Source organism: Tamandua tetradactyla, chromosome 1 (assembly GCF_023851605.1).
Source record: "Tamandua tetradactyla isolate mTamTet1 chromosome 1, mTamTet1.pri, whole genome shotgun sequence".
Taxonomy (NCBI): Eukaryota; Metazoa; Chordata; class Mammalia; order Pilosa; family Myrmecophagidae; genus Tamandua; species Tamandua tetradactyla.
Genome location: NC_135327.1, coordinates 173,308,692 through 173,325,289, shown reverse-complemented (window position 1 = coordinate 173,325,289; position 16,598 = coordinate 173,308,692). Strand labels below are relative to the sequence as shown.

General features: G+C 39.1%; 1 protein-coding gene across 1 annotated transcript in view; it reads right to left on the bottom strand.

The window, feature by feature from the left end:
- Positions 1–16,598, bottom strand: part of MKLN1 (muskelin 1) — a 299,405-nt gene that overhangs the window by 156,433 nt on the left and 126,374 nt on the right. The window lies entirely within an intron of this gene.

Sequence of the window (16,598 nt, the reverse complement as noted above, 5' to 3'; positions counted from 1 at the left end):
AAAGATAACAAGACTACTACGTTTTCCTCGACATAAATTCTAAATAAAGACGTCTATAATTACACGATGATTTATTTTATATTTGTGTATATTATTTTCCAATTGCACCTAAAAAAATACATGTCAGAAAACATATAAATAAGACCTTTATGGATAATAAACTAAAGACAAAAATGCACAAAGAGGAGATGATCCAGGATAGCTGATAAGGGAGAGGTTAGGCTGACTTCTCTATGAGAAAACAACTAGGAGACCAGCAGAAACTGGAAAAATGTTTCTGGGGCTCTGGAGATTGGGGGGAGTGCTATGCAACACGAAGAAAGTGTACTACGAAGAGATGAAGAAACTGTGGTGAGAGATCATGACTAACATACCTGACTCCCAGCTCCTTGCACCCAGAAGGTTTCTGGCTGTTCAATCGCTGGCAGGCAAGCAGTTGCAGACTGATAAGACTACAGACAGTTACTCTCTGAAGAATAGGGCAGGACAGATTCTAGCACTGTTCCATGTTTTGTCTGGTGAATTTGCAACCTGAGGTTGGCACTGCTATGCCATTGTCTGGGGCTGACAGCTAAGAATAGCTTGTCTTCTAAAGTGAAAAGGTTGCAGAAGACCACCATCTATATGCAGGTGAGAAAACTGCACCTTAAGGAAGGGGAAATTAAAGGCATTTTGGCGTCTTCGTCTCCGGGGGGTCTTGTAGAACTGGTGTGCACACCTTTGTGGGTCCCTGCCCAACCCTAGTTGTGTAATACTGACAAACCAAGTGTCAAAGAAGAGTATTAACACAAACCCAATCAACAAGAAAGAGAATTTGACCTTAAAGTAAATGCACCAAGATACTTTGGTGCCTAGATATTAGGAAAAATAACAAACCATACCAAGAAACAAGCAGATATGACTCAGTCAAAGGAACAAATCATAAAGATGGAGGAGATATAATATCAGGAATAACTAATCAAAGATGTTCAAACAAATCTCTTCAACAAATTTAAGGAGATAGCTAAAGAGATAAAGGATATTAAGACATCAGGTGAGAATGAAGAAGAATTTGAAAACATACAAAAAAAAGAAAATAGATAATCTGCATATGAAAGGCAAAATAGATGAAATTAAAAATACATTAGAGGCACAACAGAATTGAAGGGGTGGAAGACAGGATCAGTAAGCTAGAAATAGAGCATCTGACTTCAAACAGTTAAAAAGAACAAATAGAGAAAAGAATGGGAAAATTACCAGTGCCTTAAGGAATGGACTGTTGACATGAAGCACACAAACATTCATGTCATAGATTTCCCAGGAAGGGAAAAGAAAGGAAAAGGGACAGAAGAAATATCTGAGAAAATAATGGTTGAGAATGCCCCAGCTCTTATGAAAGACATTGATATCCAGGTCCAAGAAGCACAAGGTACTCCAAACCAAATATATCCAAATAAAACCCATCCCAATTCACAAACTAATCAGAATGTCAAATGCCAAACACATAGAGAGAATCCTGAAAGCAGCAGAAGAAAAGTGATTCATTACATATAAGGGATGCCCAATAAAACTAAGCTCCAATTTCTCATCAGGAACTATGAAAGCAAGAAGGCAGAGGTCTGATATATTCAAGATTCTGAAAGAAGAAAACTCCCAGCCAAGAATTCTCTATATGGCAAAATTCTCTATATCCTTCAAAAATAAGGAAAAATTTAAGATATTCACAGATAAGTAGAAACTGAGAGACACAGTTAACAAGAGACCTGCCATACAAGAAATACTAAAGGGAGTACTGCAGGCTGAAAGGAATAGATAGGAGAGAAGGGCTGGGAGAGGAATGTAGAGATGAAGAGTATCAGTGAAGGTAACTGTGTTGGTCTGAAAGGATGTATATACCCTAAGAAAGCTACATTTTAAGCAAAGTCCCATTTCGTAAAGGCAGAATAATCCCTATTCAATATTTATGTTTGAATCTGTAATTAGATCATCTCCCTGGAGATGTAACCCAATCAAGAGTGGCTGTTAAATTGGATTAGGTAACGATATGTCTCCACCCATTTGAGAGGGTCTTGATTAGTTTCTGGAGTCCTATAAAAGAGGAAACATTTTGGAGAATGAAAGAGATTCGGAGAGAGCAGGGCAGAACAACATAGCCACGAGAAGAAACGTCAGCAGCCAGTGACCTTTGGAGATGAAGAAGGAACACACATTCTGGGGAGCTTAATGAAACAGGAAGCCAGGAGAAGCTAGCAGATGACGCCATGCTCCCCATGTTTTCTTTCTTACAGATGAGAGAGGAACTCTGATGGTGTTACTCACGTGCCCTTCCAGATGACAGAGGAACTCTGACTGTGTTTGCCATGTGCCTTTCCACTTGAGAAAGAAACCCTGAACTTCATCGGCCTTCTTGAACCAAGGTATCTTTCCCTGGATGGATACCTTTTGATTGGACATTTCTATAGACTTGTTTTAATTGGGACATTTTCTCGGCCTTAGAACTATAAACTAGCAACTTATTAAATTCCTTTTTTTAAAAGCTATTCTATTTCTGGTATATTGCATTCCGGCAGCAAGCAAACTAGAATGGTAACTAAAAGGGGAAAAGGAAAGACAAAAATAAAACACGACATATGAAAGCCAATATATAAAATGGTTGAAATAAGTACGGTCATTACAACAGAAACATGGAATATTATAGGATTAAACACCCCCCAAAAAGAGACAAACTGGTAGAATGGATAAAATATTAATAGAAGAGGAAATCCAGCAAGCAGACATAACAATCACAAACATATATGCACCTAAACAGGGAGCCACAAAATACATGAAGGAAACACTATTAAAACTACAGTGAGAATAGACATCCCTACAATAATAGTTGAAGAGTTCAAAACATGACTCACATCAATAGGCAGAATATTTAGACAGAGGATCAGTTAGGAAAAAGAGATCTGGAATTTGATAAAAGAACTACACCTAACAGACTTATACAGAATACTGCACACGAAAAACAGCAGGATATGGTTTTTTTGCAGGTGTTTCTGGATCATTCTCCATGGAAGACCACATGCTTGGCACAAAACAGGTCTTAATAAATTTGAAAAGCTGAAATTGAATAAAGCACTTTATCTGATCATTATGGAATGAAGCTGGAAATCAACAAAAAGTAGAGGACTGGAAAATGGGACAAACATGAAATTGTAACAAAAAACACGAAATAGCTTGGGATGAGTGAAAATGAGAAGACAACATTATTAAAATTTATGGGATGCAGCAAAAACAGTGCTGAGATGGAAATTTATAGTCCTAAACTCCTACATTAAAAACAAAGAAAAGGGCGGTGCAAGGGTAGCTCAGTGGTAGAATTCTCTCCTCCAATGCAGGGGACCGGGATCCAGGATTTGATTCCCAGAGCCTACACAGGCAAAAAAACAAACAAACAAACAAACAAAAAAACCCAAAAAATGAAAAGCAATCAAAAACCTATCTACATACCAAGAGGAATCAGAAAAAGAACCGTAAACCAATCACAAAGCAAGCAGAAGGCAAGAAATAACAAAGATTAGAAGAAATTAACAAAACTAAGAACAAAAAAGTAGGAGAAAGGTCCAAGATGGTGGCTTAGAGAGGTGTGAGATTCAGTTCGTCCTCCAGAGCAGTTAGTAAATAGCCAGGAACAGTACAAAACAACAGCTGGGGGCACTTCAGGGACCAGACATACAGCCTACAAGAGTCTGGATAATCTGGACCAGCTGCAATTCCACCCAGACCCATGATTCCCCCAAGCTGCGGAGGCTGGCACTCCTGCCTCACAGGCTGCTTTCCAGAGGAAAAGGAAAAAGACTTTACTAACAGCAGGGGACTGACCTCAACCAAGCTCCAACTGTGGAAGTAATTAACAAATTCTGACTAATAAAAATAAGTCCCCAGCTCAGTTGAACATCGAATAAAATCTGAGGTTGCTGGGTTTTGCCACAGCACAGAGGGGGCAGGGCTGATGGAAAAAGAAGAAATTAAAAAAACAGGTTTTCTTGGATTGGACAGCAGAAAATACTTGAAAAGGTCTGGGACCTGAAGGAAAGGACGAGGCACATAGGACCCGGAGGTACACAGAGCAAGGTAACAACTTGAGCTCCTGATTGGCAAACCAGAGGAATGAGGGTCCTGCTCTGCAAAGGATTTTATTCACTTTTCTTTTCTCTGGCTGCGTTTCTACGGGTGGACTGCTCTTTGCATACAACTGCAAGGCTTCTCAGGCACCAAATGCCCCAGTCCAGGGTGAATTAAGCTTGTCTGAGAGCTTGTCTGGAGGCTGTGCCTTCCCCAGGAGAGGGGTGGGGCCCTGCTTAGGCAGAAGTCCTCCCTCAAGGAATTCAGACCCCAGGGTCTACAAAACTGAAGCGATTAAGCAAGCCTACAAACCTGTCTGTATCTCAACCATGCCCACAGCAGGGACAGTGTGCTGAAGATAAAGGTACTGTATCACCTTATGCTGGTGGGACCCTCAGGGAGACAAGCACCACACACTGGGCAGGATAGGAAAAACACAGAGTGTAGAGGCTTCATAAGAAAGACTTGCAACCTGCTGGGTCTCACCCTCTGGGACAACTGATGCAGGTGACTCTTTCCTCCTGAGAGGAGTCCAGTTTGGTCTGTGAAAATATGACTGGGGTCTACAATACCTAACCCTCCTAAGAGGGGGAAAAAATAAAAAGCACCATACAGGAAGGGCAAGAAACAAGAAAACAAGAACTGAAAAATTCTTATCTGTTAAAATCTAAGCTAGAGGATTAGAATAAGCCGAACAGAATGTCAAAGAACAGACGGACAACAAAGTCATCCAGAAGAAAATTCTGGGTAAAAAAAATGAAAACAATATCTAGAATAAATTAAGGAAATTAAACATCAAGACACCAGCAAAAAGGAATGAATCCTACTAGGAAAACTGAAGATATAGCCCAGTCAAAGGAATAAACCAACAATTAAAATGAGATAAAAGAATCGAAACAATTAAATCAGGATGTTGAAACAGCCACGGAAAACCTCATCAAAAATCAAATCAATGAATCAGGGAAGATGCAAAGAAGACAAGGGACGAACAAAAAGAAGAAATCGAAAGTCTGAAAAACCAAACTACAGAATTTATGGTAATGAAAGGCACAGCAGAAGAGAAGAAAAAACAATGGAAACTGACAATGTTAGACTTCAAGAGCAGAAGATAGGATAAGCGAACTGGAGGATGGGACATCTGAAATCTGACAAGCAAAAGAAAATATAGGGAAAAGAATGGAAAAATATAAGCGGGAACTCAGGGAATTGAAAGGCAACATGAAGCCTATAAATACATGTATTGTGGGTATCCCAGAAGGAGAAGAGAAGGGAAAAAGATAAGAAAAACTAGTGGAGGAAACTTCCGGAGAAGATGGTGGCTTAGTAATATGCACGGGTCTTAGTTTCTCCTCCAGAACAGCTACTAGGGGAGTAGAAACGATACAGAACAGCTCCTGGAGCCACGACAGAGACAAGAAGACAGCGTACCCCATTCTGGAACGGCTGACTGGCTGGGAGAACCGGCTCCGGTGAGATTGCCGAGGGGCGCGGGCTTCCCCCGGCCGGGGCGGCAGGCTGCCGGAGTCCCTCCCTCCCTCCTTCCCAGGCCGGCTGAGAGAATTGGACAGGCAGTCCCCTCAAGCCGCGGCGGCTGGCACCCACCCCACGTGCGCCCCCCCGGAGCAACAGGGAGAATTGGATCACAGATCCCCAGGTCGCGGAGAACGGTGACCGGGGTCCCTTCGAAACACTTGGCTTCCGGGTCCGGCTGGGAATGGTGCACTCCCCCGCACCGCTCGGCTGGTGCCCTCCTGCCACGCTTGGCGCCCTGGTCCGGCTAGGAGATTCGGACGGGCAATCTCCCGGGCTGCGGCGGCCGGTGAATCTCGCCACGTTGGGATACACGGGTCGGCTGGGAGATTCGGATTGGCACTCTTCCAAGCCGCTTCGGCTGGCGAACCTCCCCCACGGCGAGAGTTTTCCAAAGTTAAAGAACCCACAGCATCTTTTACTGGTGGGACCCGCAGACAAACGAGTGACACGAGCGCCACCTACTGGGCAGGATAAGAAAAACAGAACCAAGATATTTCACAAAAAAATCTTAAAACCTGTTGGGTCCAACACCCAGGGAAATCTGATCAAATGCCCAGATGCCAGCAGAAGATAACGGATCATGCTCAGAAAATTGAAAATATGGCCCAGTCAAAGGAACAAACCAACAGTTCAAATGAGATACAGGAGCTGAGACAACGAATGCTGAATATACGAACAGAAATGGAAAACCTCTTCAAAAACGAAATCGATAAATTGAGGGAGGACATGAAGAAGAAAGGGGCGGAACAAAGGGAAGAAACAGAAAAACCGAAAAAACAAATCACAGAACTTATGGAAGTGAAGGACAAAGTAGAAAAGATGGAAAAAACAATGGATACCTACAATGATAGATTTAAAGAGACAGAAGATAGAATTAGTGAACTGAAGGATGGAACATCTGAATTCCAAAAACAAACAGAACCATAGGGAAAAGAATGGAAAAATTTGAACAGGGTATCAGGGAACTCAAGGACAATAGGAAGCGCACAAATATACGTGTTGTGAGTGTCCCAGAAGGAGAAGAGAAGGGAAAAGGAGGAGAAAAACTAATGGAAGAAATTATCACTGAAAATTTCGCAACTCTTATGAAACACCTAAAATTACAGATCCAAGAAGTGCACCACACCCCAAAGAGATTAGACCCAAATAGGCGTTCTCCAAGACACTTACTAGTTAGAATGTCAGAGGTCAAAGAGAAAGAGAGGATTTTGAAAGCAGCAAGGGAAAAACAATCCATCACATACAAGGGAAACCCAATAAGACTATGTGTACATTTCTCAGCAGAAACCATGGAGGCTAGAAGACAGTGGGATGATATATTTAAATTACTAAAAGAGAAAAACTGCCAACCAAGACTTCTATACCAGCAAAATTGTCCTTCAAAAATGAGGGAGAAATTAAAACCATTCTCAGACAAAAAGTCACTGAGAGAATTTGTGACCAAGAGACCAGCTCTGCAAGAAATACTAAAGGGAGCACTAGAGTCAGATACGAAAAGACAGAAGAGAGAGGTATGGAGAAGAGTGTAGAAAGAAGGAAAATCAGATATGATGTACAGAATACAAAAGGTAAAATGGAAGAGGAAAATATTATCCAAATAGTAATAACACTAAATGTTAATGGACTGAATTCCCCAATCAAAAGACATAGACTGGCAGAATGGATTAAAAAACAGGATCCTTCTATATGCTGTCTACAGGAAACACATCTTACACCCAAAGATAAACATAGGTTGAAAGTGAAAGGTCGGGAAAAGATATTTCATGCAAATAACAACCAGAAAAGAGCAGGAGTATCTAAATATCCAACAAATTAGACTTCAAATGTAAAACAGTTAAAACAGACAAAGAAGGACAATACCTACAAATAAAAGGAACAATTAAACAAGAAGACATAACAATCATAAATATTTATGCACCGAACCGGAATGCCCCTAAATACGTGAGGAATACACTGCTAACACTGAAAAAGGAAATAGACACATATACCATAGTAATTGGAGACATCAATTCACCACTCTCATCAATGGACAGAACATCTAGACAGAGGATCAATAAAGAAATAGAGAATCTGAATATTACTATAAATGAGCTAGACTTAACAGACATTTATAGGACATTACATCCCACAATAGCAGGATACACCTTTTTCTCAAGTGCTCATGGATCAATCTCAAAGATAGACCATATGCTGGGTCACAAAGAAAGTCTTAACAAATTTAAAAAGATTGAAATCATACACAACACTTTCTCGGATCATAAAGGAATGAAGTTGGAAATCAATAATAGGCGGAGTGCCAGAAAATTCACAAATACGTGGAGGCTCAACAACAAACTCTTAAACAACAAGTGGGTCAAAGAAGAAATTGTAAGAGAAATTAGTAAATACCTCGAGGCGAATGAAAATGAAAACACAACATATCAAAACTTATGGGATGCAGCAAAGGCAGTGCTAAGAGGGAAATTTATTGCCATAAATGCCTGTATCAGAAAAGAAGAAAAGGCAAAAATGCAGGAATTAACTGTCCACTTGGAAGAACTGGAGAAAGAACAGCAAACTAATCTCAAAGCAAGCAAAAGGAAAGAAATAACAAAGATCAGAGCAGAAATAAATGAAATTGAAAACATGAAAACAATAGAGAAAATCAATAAGACCAAAAGTTGGTTATGAGAAAATCAATAAGATGGATGGGCCCTTATCAAGATTGACAAAAAGAAGAAGAGAGAGGATGCAAATAAATAAGATCAGAAATGGAAGAGGAGACATAACTACTGACCTCACAGAAATAAAGGAGGTAATAACAGGATACTATGAACAACTTTAAGCTAATAAATACAACAATTTAGACGAAATGGACGGGTTCCTGGAAAGACATGAACAAACAACTTTGACTCAAGAATAAATAGATGACATCAACAAACCAATCACAAGTAAAGAAATTGAATCAGTCATTCAAAAGCTTTCTAAAAAGAAAAGTCCAGGACCAGACGGCTTCACATGTGAATTCTACCAAACGTTCCAGAAAGAATTAATACCAACTCTCCTCTAACTCTTCAAATAAATCGAAGTGGAGGGAAAACTACCTAATTCATTCTATGAAGCCAACATCACCCTCATACCAAAACCAGGCAAAGATATTACAAAAAAAGAAAACTACAGACCAATCTCTCTAATGAATATAGATGGAAAAATCCTCAACAAAATTCTAGCAAATCAAATCCAACAACACATTAAAAGAATTATACATCATGACCAAGTAGGATTCATCCCAGGTATGCAAGGATGGTTCAACATAAGAAAATCAATTAATGTACTATACCATATCAACAAATCAAAGCAGAAAAATCACATGATCATCTCAATTGATGCAGAGAAGGCGTTGACAAGATTCAACATCCTTTCCTGTTGAAAACACTTCAAAAGATAGAAATACAAGGGAACTTCCTTAAAATGATAGAGGGAATACATGAAAAAGCCACAGCTAATATCATCCTCAATGGGGAAAAATTGAAAACTTTTCCCCTAAGACAGGAACAAGACAAGGATGTCCATTATCACCACTATTATTCAACATTGTGTTGGAGGTTCTACCCAGAGCAATTAGACAAGAAAAAGAAATACCAGGCATCAAAATTGGAAAGGAAGAAGTAAAACTATCACTGTTTGCAGACGATATGATAGTATACGTCGAAAACCCGGAAAAATCCACAACAAAACTACTAGAGCTAATAAATGAGTACAGCAAAGTAGCAGGTTACAAGATCAACACTCAAAAATCTGTAGCATTTCTATACACTAGTAATGAACAAGCTGAGGGGGAAATCAAGAAACGAATCCCATTTACAATTGCAACTAAAAGAATAAAATACCTAGGAATAAATTTAACTAAAGAGACAAAAAACCCATATAAAGAAAACTACAAAAAACTGTTAAAAGAAATCACAGAAGACCTAAATAGATGGAAAGGCATACAGTGTTCATGGATTGGAAGACTAAATTTAGTTTAAGATGTCAATCCTACTTAAATTGATTTACACATTCAAGGCAATACCAATCAAAATCCCAACAACTTATTTTTCAGAAATAGAAAAACCAATAAGCAAATTTATCCGGAAGGGCAGGGTGCCCCGAATGGCTAAAAACATCTTGAGGAAAAAAAACGAAGCTGGAGGTCTCGCGCTGCCTGACTTTAAGGCATATTAGCCACAGTGGTCAAAACAGCATGGTATTGGCATAAAGATAGATATATCGACCAATGGAATCGAATAGAGTGCTGAGATATAGACCCTCTCATCTATGGACATTTGATCTTTGATAAGGCAGTCAAGCCAACTCACCTGGGACAGAACAGTCTCTTCAATAAATGGTGCCTAGAGAACTGGATATCCATATGCAGAAGAATGAAAGAAGACCCGTATCTCACACCCTATACAAAAGTTAACTCAAAATGGATCAAATATCTAAACATTAGGTCTAAGACCATAAAACAGTTAGAGGAAAATGTAGGGAAATATTTTATGAAACTTACAATTGGAGGCGGTTTTATGGACCTTAAACCTAAAGCAAGAGCACTGAAGAAAGAAATAAATAAATGGGAGCTCCTCAAAATGAAACACTTTTGTGCATCAAAGAACTTCATCAAGAAAGTAGAAAGACAGCCTACACAATGGGAGACAATATTTGGAAATGACATATCAGATAAAGGTCTTGTATCCAGAATTTATAAAGAGATTGTCCAACTCAACAACAAAAAGACAGCCAACCCAATTACAAAATGGGAAAAAGACTTGAACAGACACCTATCAGAAGAGGAAATACAAATGGCCAAAACGCACATGAAGAGATGCTCAATGTCCCTGGCCATTAGAGAAATGCAAATCAAAACCACAATGAGATATCATTTCACACCCACCAGAATGGCCATTATCAACAAAACAGAAAATGACAACTGCTGGAGAGGATGCGGAGAAAGAGGCACACTTATCCACTGTTGGTGGGAATGTCAAATGGTGCAACCACTGTGGAGGGCAGTTTGGCGGTTCCTCAAAAAGCTGAATATAGAATTGCCATATGACCCAGCAATACCATTGCTAGGTATCTAGTCAAAGGACTTAAGGGCAAAGACACAAACGGACATTTGCACACCAATGTTTATAGTAGCGTTATTTACAATTGCAAAGAGATGGAAACAGCCAAAATGTCCATCAACAGACGAGTGGCTAAACAAACTGTGGTATATACATACAATGGAATATTATGCAGCTTTAAGACAGAATAAACTTATGAAGCATGTAATAACATGATGGAACTGTAGAACATTATGTTGAGTGAGTCTAGCCAAAAACTTAAGGACAAATACTGTATGGTCCCACTGATGTGAACCGAAATTAGAGAATAAACTTGGAATATGTCATTGGTAACAGAGTCCAGCAGGAGTTAGAAACAGGGTAAGATAATGGGTAAAAAAAAACTGGAGCTGAAGGGATACAGACTGTGTAACAGGACTAGATACAAAAACTGAAAAATGGACAGCACAATAATACCTAATTGTAAAGTAATCATGTTAAAACACTGAATGAAGCTGCATCTGAGCTATAGGTTTTTTTTTGTCTGTCTGTTTGTCTTTTTTTTTTTCGTTTTCCCTTTCTTTTTTTTTACTGTTATTATTATTTTTATTTTTTTCTCTATATTAACATTCTATATCTTTTTCTGTTTTGTTAGTTCTTTTCCTAAATCGATGCACATGTACTAAGAAATGATGATCATGCATCTATGAGATGATGTTAAGAATTACTGATTGCATATGTGGAATGGAATGATTTCTAAATATTGTGTTAATTTCTTTCTTTTTCTTTAATTAACAAAAAATACATATAAAAATAAAAAATAAAAAAAAAAACTAGTGGAGGAAATTATCACTGAAAACTTCCCAACTTTTATGAAAGGCTTAAAATTACAAATCCAAGAAGTACAGCGCACACCAAACGGAATAGATCCAAATAGACGTACTCCAAGACACTTACTAATCAGAATGTCACATGTTGAAGAGAAAGCGAGAATTCTGAAAGCAGCAAGAGAAAAGCAATCCATCACATACAAGGGAAGCCCAATAAGACTACGTGTAGATTTCTCAGCAGAAACCATTGAGGTGAGAAGACAGTGATATGATATATTTAAGATACTAAAAGAGAAAAACTGCCAAGAAAGAATTCTATATCCAGCAAAACTGTCCTTCAAAAATGAGGAGGACATTAAAACATTTTCAGACAAAAAATTCCTGAGAGAATTTGTGACCAAGAGACCCGCTCTGCAAGAAATATTAAAGGGAGCACTAGACACAGATAGGAAAAGATAGCAGAGAGAGGTGTGGAGAAGAGTGAATGAACACTATCAGTAAAGTAAAAAGAAGAAAAATTAGACATGATATAGAAAATCCAAAAGGTAGTGTGAACAGGTGGTTCAGTGGTAGAACACTTGCCTTTCATGAGGGAGACCCGGGCTTGATTCTCGGACCATGGAATCATAAAACATGAAGAAAAAAAAGTCCAAAAGGCAAAATGGTAGAAAAAAGTCCTGCCCTTACAGCAATAACACTAAATGTTAATGGATTAAAGTCCCGAATCAAGACATAGACTGGCAGAATGGATTAAAAAACAAGATTCTCAGACTTCGGGAGAAGATGGCGGCTTAGTAAGACGCGCGGATCTTAGTTTCTTCTCCAGGACAGCTACTAGGGGAGTAGAAACGATACAGAACAGCGCACAAAGCCACAACAGAGATAAAAAAGACAGCGTACCCCATCCTGGAATGGTTGGCTGGCTGAGAGAAGCCGCTTGGGTGAGATCGCCGAGGCGCACGGGCTTCACCCGGCGGGGCGGCAAACGGCCGGAGTCACTCCCTTCCCCCTTTCCGAGCCGGCTGGGAGAATTGGAGAGGCGGTCCCCTGAAACCGCGGCGGCTGGCGCCCACACCACGTGCGGCCCCCCGGACCAACTGAGAGAATTGGATCGGAAATCCCCAGGCCGCGGAGAACGGTGACAGGTGGGGGAGGCCCCTTCCAAACCCGTGACTCCCCGGGAACGTGCACTCTCCCGGGCGGGCCGCTGGCGCCGGCACCCTCCTGCCACGCTTGTCGCCTGGGTAACTAGGAAATTAGGATGGGCGCTTTCCCGGGCTGCGGCGGCCAGCAACCGTCCACGCGTTGGGACCCCGGGCCGGCTCGAACTCTTCCGAGCCGCTTCGGCTAGCGAACCTCCCGGACGGCGAGAGTTTTCCAAAGTTAAAGGTCCCACAGCACCTTTTACTGTTGGGACCCGCAGACAAACGTGTGCCACGAGCGCCACCTACTGGGCAGGATAAGAAAAAAAGACCCAGAGATTTCACAGAAAAATCTTCCAAACTTTTGGATCCAATATCCAGGGAAATCTGTCTAAATGTGCAGACGCCAACAGAAGATAATGGATCACGCTCAAATAATTGAAAATATGGCCCAGTCAAGGGAACAAACCAATAGTTCAAATGAGATACAGGAGCTGAGACAACTAATGCTGAATAAATGAACAGGAATGGAAAACCTCTTCAAAAACGAAATCGATAAATTGAGGGAGGACATGAAGAAGACATGGGCTGAACATAAAGAAGAAATAGAAAAACTGAAAAAACAAATCACAGAACTTATGGAAGTCAAGGACAAAGTAGAAAAGATAGAAAAAACAATGGATACCTACAATGACAGATTCAAAGAGACAGAAGATAGAATTAGTGATTTGGAGGATGGAACATCTGAATGCCAAAAAGAAACATAACTATCCGGAAAAGAATGGAAAAATTTGAACAGGGTATCAGGGAACTCAAGGACAATATGAAGCGTACAAATATACGTGTTGTGGGTGTCCCAGAAGGAGAAGAGAAGGGAAAAGGAGGAGAAAAACTAATGGAAGAAATTTTCACTGAAAATTTCCCAACTTTATGAAAGACCTAAAATTACAGATCCAAGAACTGCAGCGCACCCCAAAGAGATTAGACCCAAATAGGCGTTCTCCAAGACACTTACTAGTTAGAATGTCAGAGGTCAAAGAGAAAGAGGGGATCTTGAAAGCAGCAAGAGAAAAACAATCCATCACATACAAGGGAAACCCAATAAGACTATGTGTAGATTTCTCAGCAGAAACCATGGAGGCTAGAAGACAGTGGGATGATATATTTAAATTACTAAAAGAGAAAAACTGCCAACCAAGACTCCTATATACAGCAAAATTGTCCTTCAAAAATGAGGGAGAAATTAAAACATTCTCAGACAAAAAGTCACTGGGAGAATTTGTGACCAAGAGACCAGCTCTGCAAGAAATACTAAAGGGAGCACTAGAGTCAGAACCGAAAAGACAGAAGAGAGAGGTATGGAGAAGAGTGTAGAAAGAAGGAAAGTCAGATATGATATATATAATACAAAAGGCAAAATGGTAGAGGAAAATATTATCCAAACAATAATAACACTAAATGTTAATGGACTGAATTCCCCAATCAAAAGACATAGAATGGCAGAATGGATTAAAAAACCGGATCCTTCTATATGCTGTCTACAGGAAACACATCTTATACCCAAAGATAAACATAGGTTGAAAGTGAAAGGTTGGGAAAAGATATTTCATGCAAATAACAACCAGAAAATAGCAGGAGTGGCTATACTAATATCCAACAAGTTAGACTTCAAATGTAAAACAGTTAAAAGAGACAAAGAAGGACACTATATACTAATAAAAGGAACAATTAAACAAGAAGACATAACAATCATAAATATTTACGCACCGAACCAGAATGCCCCAAAATACGTGAGGAATACACTGCAAACACTGAAAAAGGAAATAGACACAAATACCATAATAGTTGGAGACTTCAATTCACCACTCTCATCAATGGACAGAACATCTAGACAGAGGATCAATAAAGAAATAGAGAATCTGAATATTACTATAAATGAGCTTGACTTAACAGACATTTATAGGACATTAAATCCCACAACAGCAGGATACACCTTTTCTCAAGTGCTCATGGATCATTCTCAGAGATAGACCATATGCTGGGTCACAAAGCAAGTCTTAACAAATTTAAAAAGATTGAAATCCTACACAACACCTTCTCGGATCATAAAGGAATGAAGTTGGAAATCAATAATAGGTGGAATGCCAGAAAATTCACTAACACGTGGAAGCTCAACAACACACTCTTAAACAACGAGTGGGTCAAAGAAGAAATTGCAAGAGAAATTAGTAAATACCTAGAGCAAATGAAAATGAAAACACAACATATCAAAACTTATGGGATGCAGCAAAGGCAGTGCTAAGAGGGAAATTTATTGCCCTAAATGCCTATATCAGAAAAGAAGAAAAGGCAAAAATGCAGGAATTAACTGTTCACTTGGAAGAACTGGAGAAAGAACAGCAAACTAATCCCAAAGCAAGCAAAAGGAAAGAAATAACAAAGATCAGAGCAGAAATAAATGAAATTGAAAACATGAAAACAATAGAGAAAATCAATAAGACCAGAAGTTGGTTCTATGAGAAAATCAATAACATTGATGGGCCCTTATCAAGATTGACAAAAAGAAGAAGAGAGAGGATGCAAATAAATAAGATCAGAAATGGAAGAGGAGACATAACTACTGACCTCACAGAAATAAAGGAGGTAATAACAGGATACTATGAACAACTTTACGCTAATAAATACAACAATTTAAATGAAATGGACGGGTTCCTGGAAAGACATGAACAACCAACATTGACTCAAGAAGACATAGATGACCTCAACAAACCAATCACAAGTAAAGAAATTGAATTAGTCATTCAAAAGCTTCCTAAAAAGAAAAGACCAGGACCAGATGGCTTCACATGTGAATTCTACCAAACGTTCCAGAAAGAATTAGTACCAATACTCCTCAAACTCTTCAAAAAAATCGAAGTGGAGGGAAAACTACCTAATTCATTCTATGAAGCCAACATCACCCTCATACCAAAACCAGGCAAAGATATTACAAAAAAAGAAAACTACAGACCAATCTCTCTAATGAATACAGATGCAAAAATCCTCAACAAAATTCTAGCAAATCAAATCCAACAACACATTAAAAGAATTATACATCAGGACCAAGTAGGATTCATCCCAGGTATGCAAGGATGGTTCAACATAAGAAAATCAATTAATGTAATACACCATACCAACAAATCAAATCAGAAAAATCACATGATCATCTCAATTGATGCAGAGAAGGCATTTGACAAGATTCAACATCCTCTCCTGTTGAAAACACTTCAAAAGATAGGAATACAAGGGAACTTCCTTAAAATGATAGAGGGAATATATGAAAAACCCACAGCTAATATCATCCTCAATGGGGAAAAATTGAAAACTTTCCCCCTAAGATCAGGAACAAGACAAGGATGTCCACTATCACCACTATTATTCAACATTGTGTTGGAGGTTCTAGCCAGAGCAATTAGACAAGAAAAAGAAATACCAGGCATCAAAATTGGAAAGGAAGAAGTAAAACTATCACTGTTTGCAGACAATACGATACTATACGTCAAAAACCCGGAAAAATCCACAACAAAACTACTAGAGCTAATAAATGAGTACAGCAAAGTAGCAGGTTACAAGATCAACATTCAAAAATCTGTAGCATTTCTATACACTAGTAATGAACAAGCTGAGGGGGAAATCAAGAAACGAATCCCATTTACAATTGCAACTAAAAGAATAAAATACCTAGGAATAAATTTAACTAAAGAGACAAAAAACCTATATAAAGAAAACTACAAAAAAGTGTTAAAAGAAATCACAGAAGACCTAAATAGATGGAAGGGCATACCGTGTTCATGGATTGGAAGACTAAATATAGTTAAGATGTCAATCCTACCTAAATTGATTTACAGATTCAACGCAATACCAATCAACATCCCAACAACTTATTTTTCAGAAATAGA